We start from the raw sequence: 14,707 nt of genomic DNA, 5'->3' as shown, positions 1-14,707 counted from the left end.
CATGTACTCGGCAACCTTCAAGCGGAAGCCCAGCGAGGGTGTCGGCCACGGTCTACCTAAACACTTAAGTCTCTAGTCCAGGTTTATCGCCTATCCAGGTTCCATCCGTAGGGAGTCCGGCCGAGATTTCCACATACGGCCCCGAACGATGTGAACAGGGATCCCGAGACACCAAACGGGTGACTCGGTACACCGTGCCATGGTGTATCTACCGCAACATAGCCCACCCCTAGGGTCAGTGCTACGCACGGCCGCCAACACATAACCTACAAAAACCAGAAACTATTTGCAACTCCTGGACAGAGTACTAGGGTGGTTAAGAAGCCGAGAGGGTCAATTAAGGATCCCAATGCATGGTAGTAGCTGAATCTTAAATCACACATACAGATCTCAGTTCTTAGGGACGGCCTCAATGAAACAACCCACCATGTACTCCTACATGGCCTCTCATCGATACCTTTACCAAAACATGCTCAACACATCCGTCACATTACCGGCATAAGCATTTCACTCTGGCCCATCACCCAGATGAACCAGACCTGACACAACTCTAGGCATAGCAAGGTAGGAATCACATACATGGCTCAATCAACTCCTACACATGCTAGTGGGTTTCATCTAGTTACTGTGGCAATGACAGGTCATGCAGAGGATAAGGGTTCAACTACCGTAGCACACAGCAGTTTGAATCGCGTTGTCTTAATGCAGTAAACAAGAGCAGAAGCAAGAACATGGGTTTGTATCGGAATGATCAATGGTTGCTTGCCTGATGGAGTGGTAGTGGGATACTGCCCTTCAGTTGGATACTCGTGAATATCCTTGGAGGCAGAACCTACCACGAAGAACACATCGGAACACAATCAACACATGATGATATGCAACAATATGATGCATGCTATGACATGGCAATATGAATGTGTCTTGGCCTAATGCAAGCTATAACAGAAAGGAATGAACTCATTTGAATCAAAGATTCAAATATTAGTTCATTAAACATGGCCTTAATAGTGCATTTCCTTATTCTACTTAAACATCAAGGTAAACTTGTTTTGTCATGCATGAAACCATTACAGATGGATAGATTGAATTTTTCGGATCATTTTTCATATATAAATCTTTGCATTTGGAGCTATGGTTGATTTTCTATGATTTTTAGAAGTTTTAACTATTTTTTGGAAATTCCTGAATAAAAATAAATCCAGAAAATGCATTACTGCGTCAGCATTGCGTCATGCTGATCTCAGCAGGTCAAAGGCGCCAACCCAAGTCAAACCTGACTGGTGGGCCCCTTTTGTCAGCCTCTCAGCTAATTAACAGGATTAGATTAACACTAATTAGCTGTCAGTGGGGCCTGGGCCCACATGTCAGGGACTGATTTAAATAAAATTAAATAAAACTAATCCTAAATTAGTTAGCAGACCGGCCCCACCTGTCATAGACTCAGGGGGGTCTACCTGGGCCCACCCAGGAGTCAAACTGGGTCAAACTCGCCGGCGACTCGACGCCGGCGAGGCCCGAGACGGTGGCGCAGCTCGGAAAACGCCCACAGGGCACGGGCGAGGCCGTTCTTGGGCTTGTTGGAGAGCTCTTGCAGTCGCGCATCTAGTGGTGGTGGAGGCCGGGCCTACGGTGGCCGGAGGCGACGACGGCGAGCTCCAAGGCGGCGGCCGGAGTTCGGCCATGTGCGGGGAGTGGCCTGCGGCGTGCAAACACGGAAACTGAAGCACTAGCGAGGCACTACGCGATGTGGCAAGCACGTTGCATAGCACAGGAGGACCAAATGGTCGCCGGAGCGACGCCGGCGACGAGCTTGAGCGGAGATGAGCTTCGGCCATGGTGGAACTATGGACTAGAGGGTGCAAACGCGTGGGAAAGAAGAGGGGAAAGGCGGCGGAGCTCACGGGGAGGTCGATGAGCAGCTCAGTGGGCTCGGGGGCGACCGGAGCGAGGCGAATCGATGAACGGCGTCCGGCAGGTACCGAGGTTGAAGACGATCCGATGGTGGCGATGCAGGGCCTCCGGCGATGCGTGGCTCGGTGGGGAGGGTGAGGGCGTCGCGGCGGAGCTTCTAGACATGTCAGAGAGGCGAGGGGGTGACGGAGAGCGCGACTACGGTGGTGAGATGGCGACAAGCTCGTCGGCCATGGTGCGGGAGAGGGTGAGGGAGACGAGGGGAGAATGAGCGAGGATGAGAGGGGGACGTGGGGGTCGCGTGGCACCCCTAGGCGTCTCCAGGCGTCGGCGGAAGCAGGAGGTGGCCGGCGTGTGGCCGCGGGCGCTGGCCACGCGCTCCGCGTCCTTCTGGCGCGAGGAGGACGATGACTGGCAGAGCCAGTAGGCTGGGCCGAGCCAGGTGGCTGGGCCAGCACAGGTAAGGCCCGGGTGGGCTTCCCTCTCTCTCTCTCTCTTTTTATTTGTTTCTGTTTTACTAATTAACTGCAACTGTTGGGCTTTAAATAAAATACTAAAACGTTTCCAAAAATCCTGAAAATAATTGTGGGCTCTGTTTAGATTATTTCCAACAGCAAACATTTATTTCCAGGATTATTTGAGAATTTAAATTATTTTATAGCATTTAAATGCCCAAATTCAAATACTTATGATTTAATTCAATGACCTTCTGTTGACCTAGAAAATTGTGCACCAATTTTGCCAGAGGTTTTAACCCAAGACAAGGAGGGTGAACTTTTTAGAAGGGCATTTCAGGTTCATTGAAAATAATTTTAGTAAACCCTAGTTGTTTCCAGGGCGTGGGTGTTGGGGGTTTCTGCTTTCCCCATTTCAAATTTAAGAGAAAATTAAACATGATGCACACTCTAATGCTTGAACTAGCTAGGGTGTGACAACTCACCCCCACTCAAAAGAATCTCGTCCCGAGATTTAGGATCCTCCGGGAAGAAGGTGGGGTACTCAAGTCGAAGACGATCCTCCCTTTCCCAAGTGGCTTCTTTCTCGGAATGGTGTGACCATTGAACCTTGAGAAACTTGATATTCCGACATCGAGTGGTATGCTCGGCCTGATCAAGGATACGAATGGGATATTCCCGATAGGAGAGGTTATCTTGTAGATCAAGCGTTTTGTGGTCCACTCCACGGATAGGATCCGCGAAGCAACGCCTGAGTTGTGAAATGTGGAAGACATTGTGAACTCTGGAAAGATGCAGAGGTAGTTCCAATTGGTAGGCAACTTCTCCTCGTTTGGCAAGAATGCGAAAGGGTCCAATGTAACGAGGGCCCAATTTGCCTTTGATACCGAAATGATGGGTTCCCTTTAACGGAGTAACCCAAAGGTAAGCCTTCTCGTCGACTTCATAAGTCATAGGCTTATGTTTACGATCATATTGACTCTTTTGACGAGATTGGGCTGTTTTCAATTTCTCACGAATAACGCGAACCTGCTCTTCTGCTTCCTGAATCATATCCGGGCCAAAGAGTTGTCTTTCCCTGGTTTCCGACCAGTTAAGAGGCGTTCGACATTTTCGTCCATAGAGAACTTCGAAAGGAGCCTTGCCCAAGCTGGCTTGATAACTATTGTTATAAGCAAACTCCGCGAATGGAAGGCATTTCTCCCAACTCATTCTGAACGAGATGCAGAAGCTCGGAGCATATCGTCCAGAATTTGATTGACTCGCTCTACTTGACCACTTGATTGAGGATGGAAGGCAGTACTAAAAGAGAGACGAGTTCCCATAGCATTTTGGAAACTTTCCCAAAATCGAGAGGTGAAGAGACTCCCACGGTCTGAGTTAATTTCCAATGGAACACCATGAAGAGACACTATTCCGGAGATGTATAAATCGGCTAGCTGGCTAGCGGTGATACTCTCACGAACAGGTAGAAAGTCGGCTACTTTGGAAAGACGGTCGATCACGACGAAGATGGCATTATTCCCTCTCTTGGTCCTGGGAAACCCAGTGATGAAATCCATACTGATTTTATCCCATTTCCATTCGGGAATAGCCAAAGGTTGAAGAGTGCCAGCAGGTCGTTGATGCTCTGCTTTAACATGACGACAAATGTCGCAATTAGCAATGTATTGAGCGATTTCTCTCTTCATCCTAGTCCACCAAAACCTCTGGCGTAGGTCTTGATACATTTTAGTACTACCGGGATGAATGGTGAGAGGGGATTCATGAGCTTCCTTAAGGATCAACTGGCGCAGATGTTGTTTCTTGGGAACCACCAAACGGTTCTTGAAGAAGACAGCACCTCGCTCATCCATGGATAAACATTTAGCAACTCCGCTAGCGATGTTTTCCTTAATCCGGGATATGCCCTTATCATACCGCTGGGCGGTTATGATTTGATCCATAAGGGTAGGTTTCGCCACTAGGGTGGATAGGAATCCTCGAGGAACAATGTGAAGGTTAAGCTTACGGAATTCCTCATGGAGAGGTGGTTGACTCTGTTGTAACATCAGGTTGTTACAATAGGATTTACGGCTTAGTGCATCAGCCATGACATTGGCTTTGCCCGGGTGTAAGTTATTCCTAAGTCGTAAGCCGAGATCAACTCAACCCAACGTCTTTGCCTGAGATTCAAGTCTGGTTGGGTGAAGATATATTTCAAACTTTGGTGATCAGTGAAGATCTTGCAACGATTACCGAGGAGGTAATGTCGCCAGGTTTTAGGTGCATGGACTACAGCTGCAAGCTCTAGATCATGTGTGGGATAATTTTCCTCATGTGGGTGTAATTGCCGTGAAGCATAGGCAATTACCTGACAATCCTGCATGAGTATGCAACCTAGTCCTTGTCGCGAGGCGTCGCAATAGATAATAAAGTCCTTGGAGAAATCTGGTGGTACCAGTACGGGAGCAGATGTCAGGCATCTTTTCAGTTCCTGAAAGCTGAACTCGCACTGCGGAGTCCACTCGAACTTTTTATCTTTCTTGAGGAGTTCAGTTAGAGGTTTAGCAACCTTGGAGAAATTCTCGACGAAGCGGCGGCAATAGCTCGCTAAGCCAAGGAAACTCCGAACTTGCTTGACCGTCTCAGGTGGAGTCCAATCAAGGACGGCTTGAACTCGCTCGGGATTGACAGCAATACCCTTGCCAGAGATTACATGGCCTAGATAGGTCACTTCTGGCAACCAAAATTCACACTTGGAGAATTTGGCATAAAGGCGATGCTCTCGAAGTTTCATCAATACCAGCCTTAGATGTTCGGCATGTTCCTCTTCATTCTTGGAGTAGATGAGTATGTCATCGAGGTATACCATGACGAATTTATCCAAGTACTCCATGAAAACCGAGTTCATTAACCGAGAGAAGGTAGCTGGGGCATTGGTTAAACCAAAGGACATGACGGTGTACTCGTATTGACCATAACGAGTAACAAAGGCCGTTTTGGGAATGTCCCCATTTCTGATTTTGATTTGATGGTAGCCCAACCTCAAATCCATCTTGGAAAAGACTGAGGATCCAGCGAGCTGATCATATAGATCGTTAATCCTAGGAAGCGGGTATTTGTTCTTGATGGTGACCAGGTTGACAGGGCGGTAGTCCACAACCATTCGGTCCGTTCCATCCTTCTTCTTGACGAAGAGGATGGGGCAAGCCCAAGGTGAGGAACTAGGACGGATGAAACCCTTTTTCAAGGACTCATCGAGTTGGTTTTTAAGCTCGGCTAGTTCTAAGGGTGCCATATTGTAGGGTCTTCTAGAAATTGGCATGGTTCCTGGAACAAGGTCTATCACAAATTCGACATCCCTGTCAAGTGGAACACCTGGCAGTTCTTTTGGAAAGACATCCGGAAAGTCTCGGACTATCGGAACATCCTCAAGGTCTGGAAGGGGGTTGGCATTTAGGGAGTAAAGCTGGCGCTTGGCCACTCGAGTTAAGACATTGACTGTCTTGCCCGATGGGTGAGTAAGCTGAACGGTTCTAGTGGCACAATCAATCTTAGCGTAATGAGCTGACATCCAGTCCATACCCAAGATGATGTTTATGTCCGTGGACTTGAGAGCTATCAAGGATGCAAGGAAGACAAGTCTATCGACAAGAATTTCGTTCCCATGACTTACTCTAGAAGTTTGCCATTTGGAACCCGGAGTTTGAATTACCATGGAAGTGGGCATGTCACAGAATGTCGTGTTATGCAATCGAGCATAGCTCTCGGATATGAATGAATGAGATGCTCCAGTATCGAAAAGAACAGATGTCGGATGGCAGTTAACAAGGAGCGTACCAAGGACGACGTTGGGATCCTCATGAGCCTCCTCGGCTGAAACATAGTTGACATGGCCATGTGCAGTGGTGGCCGGCTTGGCGTAGAATGTTTTTCCCGCGGGCTTACCACAGCCAACGGACTTTCCAGTTTGATTGGGGTTGTTGTTCTGGGGACACTCTCGGCTATAGTGACCCGGCTCTCCACACTTAAAGCATGTCACCACATTGGGGCATGGAGCAGCATTAGCAGCGGGGCCACCATAGGGCTTGGGCGGTGTAAATTGCTAGTTGGGACGAGGCGCCTCAAAGGATGGCCTCGGGATAAACCTGGGTGGCAGTGCCGTGCTTGGGATCCACACCCGGCGCTTCTGAGCTCCAGAGCCGGATGAAGAGCCAAAGTCACGGGAGTGCTTGCCTGAAGCGTCATAATCAGTCTGGCCTGTCTCAGCATTGATGGCTTTATTGACCAACTTCTGAAAGGAGGTGCACTCGTGCAGACGAAGATCGCGGCGAAGCTCAGGGCTAAGTCCCTTGCGGAACCTTGCTTGCTTCTTAGCGTCAATAGATACCTCTTCGGGAGCATAGCATGCCAGATTTCCAAATTCACGACTATAAGCATCCACAGTCAGTCTTCCTTGGGTGAAGTTGCAGAACTCCTCCCTCTTGCGATCCATGAGACCTTCCGGAATGTGATGCTCGCGGAAAGCCTCACTGAACTCAGCCCAAGTAGCAACTTGGCCGACCGGGCGCATAGCTTCGAAGTTTTCCCACCAAAGGCTAGCAGGGCCTTCGAGGTGATAGGCAGCATAGGTAACCTTGTCGGCTTCGGCTATGTTGGCAGAACGTAGCTTGTGAGTGATGCTGCGAAGCCAGTCATCTGCGTCGAGGGGTTCGACGGAATGATTAAACTTTGGTGGGTACAGCTTGATAAAGTCATTGATTGACACCAAGTCATTTCGTGGGTGGCGTGCAGTGTTCTGCTCAATCCGCTCTAGCAGGCGGTTAGTCTCACGCTTGTTTCTTTCCGCCTCCAGCATTACTTCGGCTAGAGAAGGCGGGTGAGGCAAATTTTCACCTCTAGTTGCACTGGCTTCCCCCTGCTCCGAGGCAGCAGGGTTGCTGCGGGTGTTGACCATCCTAGGAGAAAACAAGACAATGGTTTAGATAAGGATGGCTCAAACTTAGCAAGGAGTGCAGAATGTAATGGATAACGCGGAATGCAGAGATGTTCATCCGTATGTCATGGTAATATAAAACTGCCATATATATACCAAAGGTCATACACATCATACATAGTTTAGTACAAGCCCAGACTACAGTACAACTATGATGAAAGATGTTACATCTCATCGGAGGCATTCCAAGCTCCTATACAGTATTTGTCTACACCTCCGGATTTGATTACACACAAAGTCATATTCCACAAGTCTCACAGGATAGTGGAGATACAACTACTACAATACTAGTGGTACTACTACTAACTCAGACAGCTCTGTAGTAGTCCTCATAGAAGTCACCTCCATAGCCTGGAAGTTCAACGTGACCATCCGGGAACAGATGGTCCTGAGGAGCCTATGGACCATAGGGGCTAGGATGAGGTCTTGGACCAACAAACGGTGGCCTGCGGGGACCACGGAGTGGGGTGATGCCTCCCACATCACGCCAATCCACCATGTCTGGCAGAGCTGATCTCACAGGATACAGATCCCTTGTATCCATACATCCAGCTTGCACCGCAGGTGCAAACCGAGTCAATGTGGCCCAATGATCAGCACGGGTATTGAAAAGCTCCAGCCTCAAGGCCCGATTCTCTCGGTCCTTACCTTCGAGCATCTCGGCAGTGGTACGAGTTAATGAGTCCTCCTGAGTGGAGTCAGCATAGATAGCCTGAAGATACCCTTGCGCTCCCGGAAGTGAAGCTCGCATGTAACGAAAGTCGGTGTTCCGAAGCAGGCCAATCCGGACTCGCAAGATGGTCATCATGGAATAGGAAGCATCCTGCACAGCCATCTCAACAGTAACCCCGAGTCCATAGGAACAGTGAAGGGGCTCGGTAGATCCAGGATAAGAAGGAAATATCCTGACGGTGCAGAGATATTGGCTTTGATTAAATTCGCGGAACTGCTCTTCGACGGTGTATTCGGGATACCAACGGTAGCTCGTCTCGATCATTACCTGGACTAACATAGCAGTATGACCGGGCACGTCGAGGCACCAGGTCAGGCGAACCACTTGGTTTTGAACACGGTTGGCCATCTGAAAGCACAACCACAAAGCAAAGACATAAGAATTTCTAGGGAAAAATTGGACAGCATAACCGTTGTAAATGCTCAGAAAAAGATTTGAGACATCCACAACAGTTCGCAATACCACTCAACAACATCATATCAAGATTCTGATCCAATTAGCAACATACTAAAATAGTAAAAACTAAACTGGGGCTTGTAGCATCAATTCTATAAGCTACTACGGATTAGTAACACGTGAACCTGATAGAAGGAGAGAGCCTAGTCCTTAACCCACGTTGAATGAGAAGAGAATGACTCAGATCAGAGGCTTAGGGTAAAGGAGTAAAAGAGCCTTACGTTCCCTCCCACAATCAATTCCCCTACATATAACTAAAGCATTTCTAGACTCGACATCGACCAGTTTGGCTCAACAAACCTACAGGCAGTCCAGCTCTGATGCCAACGCTGTCAGGACCCCGATTCCAAGTCACATCGATCTAGCCGGTAACACCTCATATCACTTTGCGGCCTCACACACGGTATCCCACGGGTGTCGCCTTACCATGGCCCGGGACCGTTTGCGCCTTTTGGCTCACGTATATGATAGTGTCGCTAGCATCCATATGACAGAGAACCCGGGCCGACATGGCTAGTCATGAACCCAAAGCGGCACAGACCTATGTAGACAGGCATACATGAATCACATCGAGCATGTCGGTCATCAGCGATTGATTACAGGCTGTAGCACTAGGCTAACAGGACTCCGGGGAACTCGGGCTGTAGCAGGCTAGGCAGGACTCCGGAAGTCACAGCGTGACATTTCCCCGAAGGGACAGACATAGGAACGAAGTGAAACACATGACGGCCAGTCAAGTGTCCTGAACAGTAGTGCTAGGCTAGCAGGACTCCAGTGAACCGGGCTGTAGCGGACTATTATGGCTCGAGGAACACTAGACTACATTTCCCCATAAGAAAGGCTGCCAAGGATAAACAACTAGATTGTCGGATCCCACTCATACCAAGCATTTCAATCATACACACAATATGCCCGATATGAGTACATACAACATGGCATCACAACAAAACTCTACAACTCAAGTACTTTATTTAAAGGCTCCAGGGAGCCATACATAACATGTTCATATAGAGAGGGGTCACATGACCCGACACTCAAGTCATACAAACATACAAGCACATGCGGAAGCAACTAGTCTGAGTACAGACTCTAGAAAGAAAGAAGGCTTCTCGAAGCCTGTCTATCTACATAGGGCCCTCCATGGCCAGGATCACCACCTGGGTGGCTAGTCACTCGTCGACGTCAAGGTCAATGTAGAACCCATCGGAGGGGGTGGTGTTGTTGTCTGAAAACAGTAATTAAGCAAAGATGAGTACAAAGGTACTCAGCAAGTCTTACATCAGAACCTACTATACATGCTTATTCTCAAGAAGGTGGTGGGGTTAATGCAGCAAGCCAGCTTTGACTCTTGGCTAAGCTATCCTACGGAACTTCACCAGTAAAATAGTTTTCGCACATGAGTCCACTACTCACCAACACAATACTCCACCGGGGATCCTCCCTCGTCATCCTACGAGAGGGCCATCCTCGGTACTCACACTTATCTTGAGTATTTTATTAGTACCCATTAACTTGTCTATGAACTGTATAGGCAACCAAGTAGTCCTTTACCGCGGACGTGGCTATTCGAATAGTTTTATACCCTGCAGGGGTGTACTTCTTCATACACGCTTTCACCACTTACCGCCATTTACACGACATGTACTCGGCAACCTTCAAGCGGAAGCCCAGCGAGGGTGTCGGCCACGGCCTACCTAAACACTTAAGTCTCTAGTCCAGGTTTATCGCCTATCCAGGTTCCATCCGCAGGGAGTCCGGCCGAGGTTTCCACATACGGCCCCGAACGATGTGAACAGGGTTCCCGAGACACCAAACGGGTGACTCGGTACACCGTGCCACGGTGTATCTACCGCAACATAGCCCACCCCTAGGGTCAGCGCTACGCACGGCCGCCAACACATAACCTACAAACACCAGAAACTATTTGCAACTCCTGGACAGAGTACTAGGGTGGTTAAGAAGCCGAGAGGGTCAATTAAGGATCCCAATGCATGGTAGTAGTTGAATCTTAAATCACACATACATATCTCAGTTCTTAGGGATGGCCTCAATGAAACAACCCACCATGTACTCCTACATGGCCTCTCATCGATACCTTTACCAAAACATGTTCAACACATCCCTCACATTACCGGCATAAGCATTTCACTCTGGCCCATCACCCAGATGAACCAGACCTGACACAACTCTAGGCATAGCAGGCATAGCAAGGTAGGAATCACATACATGGCTCAATCAACTCCTACACATGCTAGTGGGTTTCATCTAGTTACTGTGGTAATGACAGGTCATGCAGAGGATAAGGGTTCAACTACCGTAGCACACAGCAGTTTGAATCGCGTTGTCTTAATGCAGTAAACAAGAGCAGAAGCGAGAACATGGGTTTGTATCGGAATGATCAATGGTTGCTTGCTTGATGGAGTGGTAGTGGGATACTGCCCTTCAATTGGATACTCGTGAATATCCTCGGAGGCAGAACCTACCACGAAGAACACATCGAAACACAATCAACACATGACGATATGCAACAATATGATGCATGCTATGACATGGCAATATGAATGTGTCTTGGCCTAATGCAAGCTATAACAGAAAGGAATGAACTCATTTGAATCAAAGATTCAAATATTAGTTCATTAAACATGGCCTTAATAGTGCATTTCCTTATTCTGCTTAAACAGCAAGGTAAACTTGTTTTTTCATGCATGAAACCATTACAGATGGATAGATTGAATTTTTCTGATCATTTCTCATATATAAATCTTTGCATTTGGAGCTATGGTTGATTTTCTATGATTTTTAGAAGTTTTAACTATTTTTTGGAAATTCCTGAATAAAAATAAATCCAGAAAATGCATTACTGCGTCAGCATTGCGTCATGCTGACCTCAGCAGGTCAAAGGCACCAGCCCAGGTCAAACCTGACTGGTGGGCCCCTTCTGTCAGCCTCTCAGCTAATTAACAGGATTAGATTAACACTAATTAGCTGTCAGTGGGGCCTGGGCCCACATGTCAGTGACTGATTTAATTAAAATTAATTAAAACTAATCCTAAATTAGTTAGCAGACCGGCCCCACCTGTCATAGACTCAGGGGGGTCTTCCTGGACCCACCCAGGAGTCAAACTAGGTCAAACTCGCCGGTGACTCGACGCCGGCGAGGCCCGAGACGGTGGCGCAGCTCGGAAAACGCCCACAGGGCACGGGCAAGGCCGTTCTTGGGCTCGTTGGAGAGCTCTTGCAGTTGCGCATCTAGTGGTGGTGGAGGCCGGGCCTACGGTGGCCGGAGGCAACGACGGCGAGCTCCAAGGCGGCGGCCGGAGTTCGGCCATGTGCGGGGAGTGGGCTGCGGCTTGCAAACACGGAAACTGAAGCGCTAGTGAGGCACTACGCGATGCGGCAAGCACGTTGCATAGCACGGGAGGACCAAATGGTCGCCGGAGCGACGCCGGCGACGAGCTCGAGCGGAGACGAGCTTCGGCCATGGTGGAACTATGGACTAGAGGGTGAAAACACGTCGGAAAGAAGAGGGGAAAGGCGGTGGAGCTCACAGGGAGGTCGATGAGCAGTCAGTGGGCTCAGGGGCGAACGGAGCGAGGCGAATCGATGAACGGCATCTGGCGGGTACCGAGATTGAAGACGATCCGATGGCGGCGATGCAGGGCCTCCGGCGATGCGTGGCTCGGTGGGGAGGGCGAGGGCGTCGCGGCGGAGCTTCTGGACAGGTCAGAGAGGCGAGGGGGTGACGGAGAGCGCGACTACGGCGGTGAGACGGCGACAAGCTCGTCGGCCATGGTGCGGGAGAGGGTGAGGGAGACGAAGGGAGAGTGAGCGAGGATGAGAGGGGGACGTGGGGGTCGCGTGGCACCCCTAGGCGTCTCCAGGCGTCGGCGGAAGCAGGAGGTGGCCGGCGTGTGGCCGCGGGCGCCGGCCACGCTCTCCGCGTCCTTCTGGCGCGAGGAGGACGACGACTGGCGGAGCCAGTAGGCTGGGCCGAGCCAGGTGGCTGGGCCAGCACAGGTAAGGCCCGGGTGGGCTTCCCTCTCTCTCTCTCTCTTTATTTGTTTCTGTTTTTCTAATTAACTACAACTGTTGGGCTTTAAATAAAATACTAAAACGTTTCCAAAAATTCTGAAAATAATTGTGGGCTCTGTTTAGATTATTTCCAACAGCAAACATTTATTTCCAGGATTATTTGAGCATTTAAATTATTTTATAGCATTTAAATGCCCAATTCAAATACTTATGATTTAATTCAATGACCTTCTGTTGACCCTGAAAATTGTGCACCAATTTTGCCAGAGGTTTTAACCCAAGACAAGGAGGGTGAACTTTTTAGAAGGGCATTTCAGGTTCATTGAAAATAATTTTAGTAAACCCTAGTTGTTTCCAGGGGGTGTTGGGGGTTTTTGCTTTCCCCATTTCAAATTTAAGAGAAAATTAAACATGATGCACACTCTAATGCTTGAACTAGCTAGGGTGTGACATTATTATACCCATCTTGGATGCCTATCATATTAGGACTAGTTTCATAACCAAAGAAAATTACCATGCTGTTATAAAGGACTCTCAAAATAATATAAGGGAAGCATGAGAGATTAATAATTTCTATAAAATAAAACCACCACCGTGCTTTAAAAGATATAAGTGAAGCACTAGAGCAAAATTATCTAGCTCAAAAGATATAAGTGAAGCACATAGAGTATTCTAATAAATTTCAATTCATGTGTGTCTCTCCCAAAAGGTGTGTACAGCAAGGATGATTGTGTTAAACTAAAAAGCAAAGACTCAAATCATACAAGACTCTCCAAGCAAAACACATATCATGTGGTGAATAAAAATATAGCCTCAAGTAAAGTTACCGATAGAAGAAGACGAAAGACAGGATGCCTTTCGGGGCATCCCCAAGCTTAGGATTTTGGTTATCCTTGAATTTTACCTTGGGGTGCCATAGGCATCCCCAAGCTTAGGATCTTGCCACTCCTTGTTCCATAATCCCTCAAATCTTTACCCAAAACTTGAAAACTTCACAACACAAAACTTAAACAGAAAATCTCATGAGCTCCGTTAGTAAAAGAAAACAAACCAACACTTAAGGTACTGCAATGAAATCATTATTTATTTATTTTGGTATTAAACCTACTGTATTCCAACTTCACTATGGTTCATAACCTCCGATACTAGCCATAGATTCATCAAAATAAGTAAACAACACACAAAAAATGGAATCTATCAAAAACAGAACAGTCTATAGTAATCTGTAGGTTTCGAATACTTCTGTAACCCCAAAAATTCTAAAATAAATTGCTGGACATGAGGAATTTAAAAGAATAAACTTAATCGCACTCCCCAGTAAAAAAATGGCAGCAAATCTCGTGAGCGCTAAAGTTTCTGTTTTTTACAGCAAGATCGCAAAGACTTTCCCCAAGTCTTCCTGAAGGTTCTACTTGGCACAAACACTAATTAAAAGCACAAAACCACATATAAAAAGAGGCTAGATGAATTATTTATTACTAAACAAATATAAATTGGGTTGCCTCCCAACAAGCGCTATCGTTTAATGCCCCTAGCTAGGCATAAAAGCAAAAATAGATCTAGGTATTATCATCTTTGGTATGCAATCCATAAGTGGCTCTCATAATAGATTCATAAGGTAATTTAATTTTCTTTATAGGAAAGTGTTCCATGCCTTTCCTTAACGGAAATTGGAATCTAATATTCCCTTCTTTCATATCAATAATTGCACCAATCGTTCTAAGGAAAGGTCTACCAAGAATAATGGGACATGTAGGATTGCAATCAATATCAAGAACAATGAAATATATGGGCACATAATTCCTATTTGCAACAATAAGAACATCATTAATTTTTCCCATAGGTTTCTTAATGGTGGAATCCGCAAGGTGCAAGTTTAAAGAACAATCATCAAATTCACGGAAACCTAACACATCACACAAAGTTTTTGGAATCGTGGAAATGCTAGCACCCAAATCACATAAAGCATAGCATTCATGTTATTTAATTTTAATTTTAATAGTGGGTTCCCACTCATCATAAAGTTTTCTAGGGATAGAAACTTCCAATTCAAGCTTTTCTTCATAAGATTGCATTAAAGCATCAATGATATGTTTAGTAAAAGCTTTATTTTGATTATAAGCATGCGGAGAATTTAGCACG

This window comes from Triticum aestivum, chromosome 5A (assembly GCF_018294505.1).
Source record: "Triticum aestivum cultivar Chinese Spring chromosome 5A, IWGSC CS RefSeq v2.1, whole genome shotgun sequence".
Classification (NCBI taxonomy): Eukaryota; Viridiplantae; Streptophyta; class Magnoliopsida; order Poales; family Poaceae; genus Triticum; species Triticum aestivum.
This window is presented reverse-complemented; position numbering follows the sequence as displayed.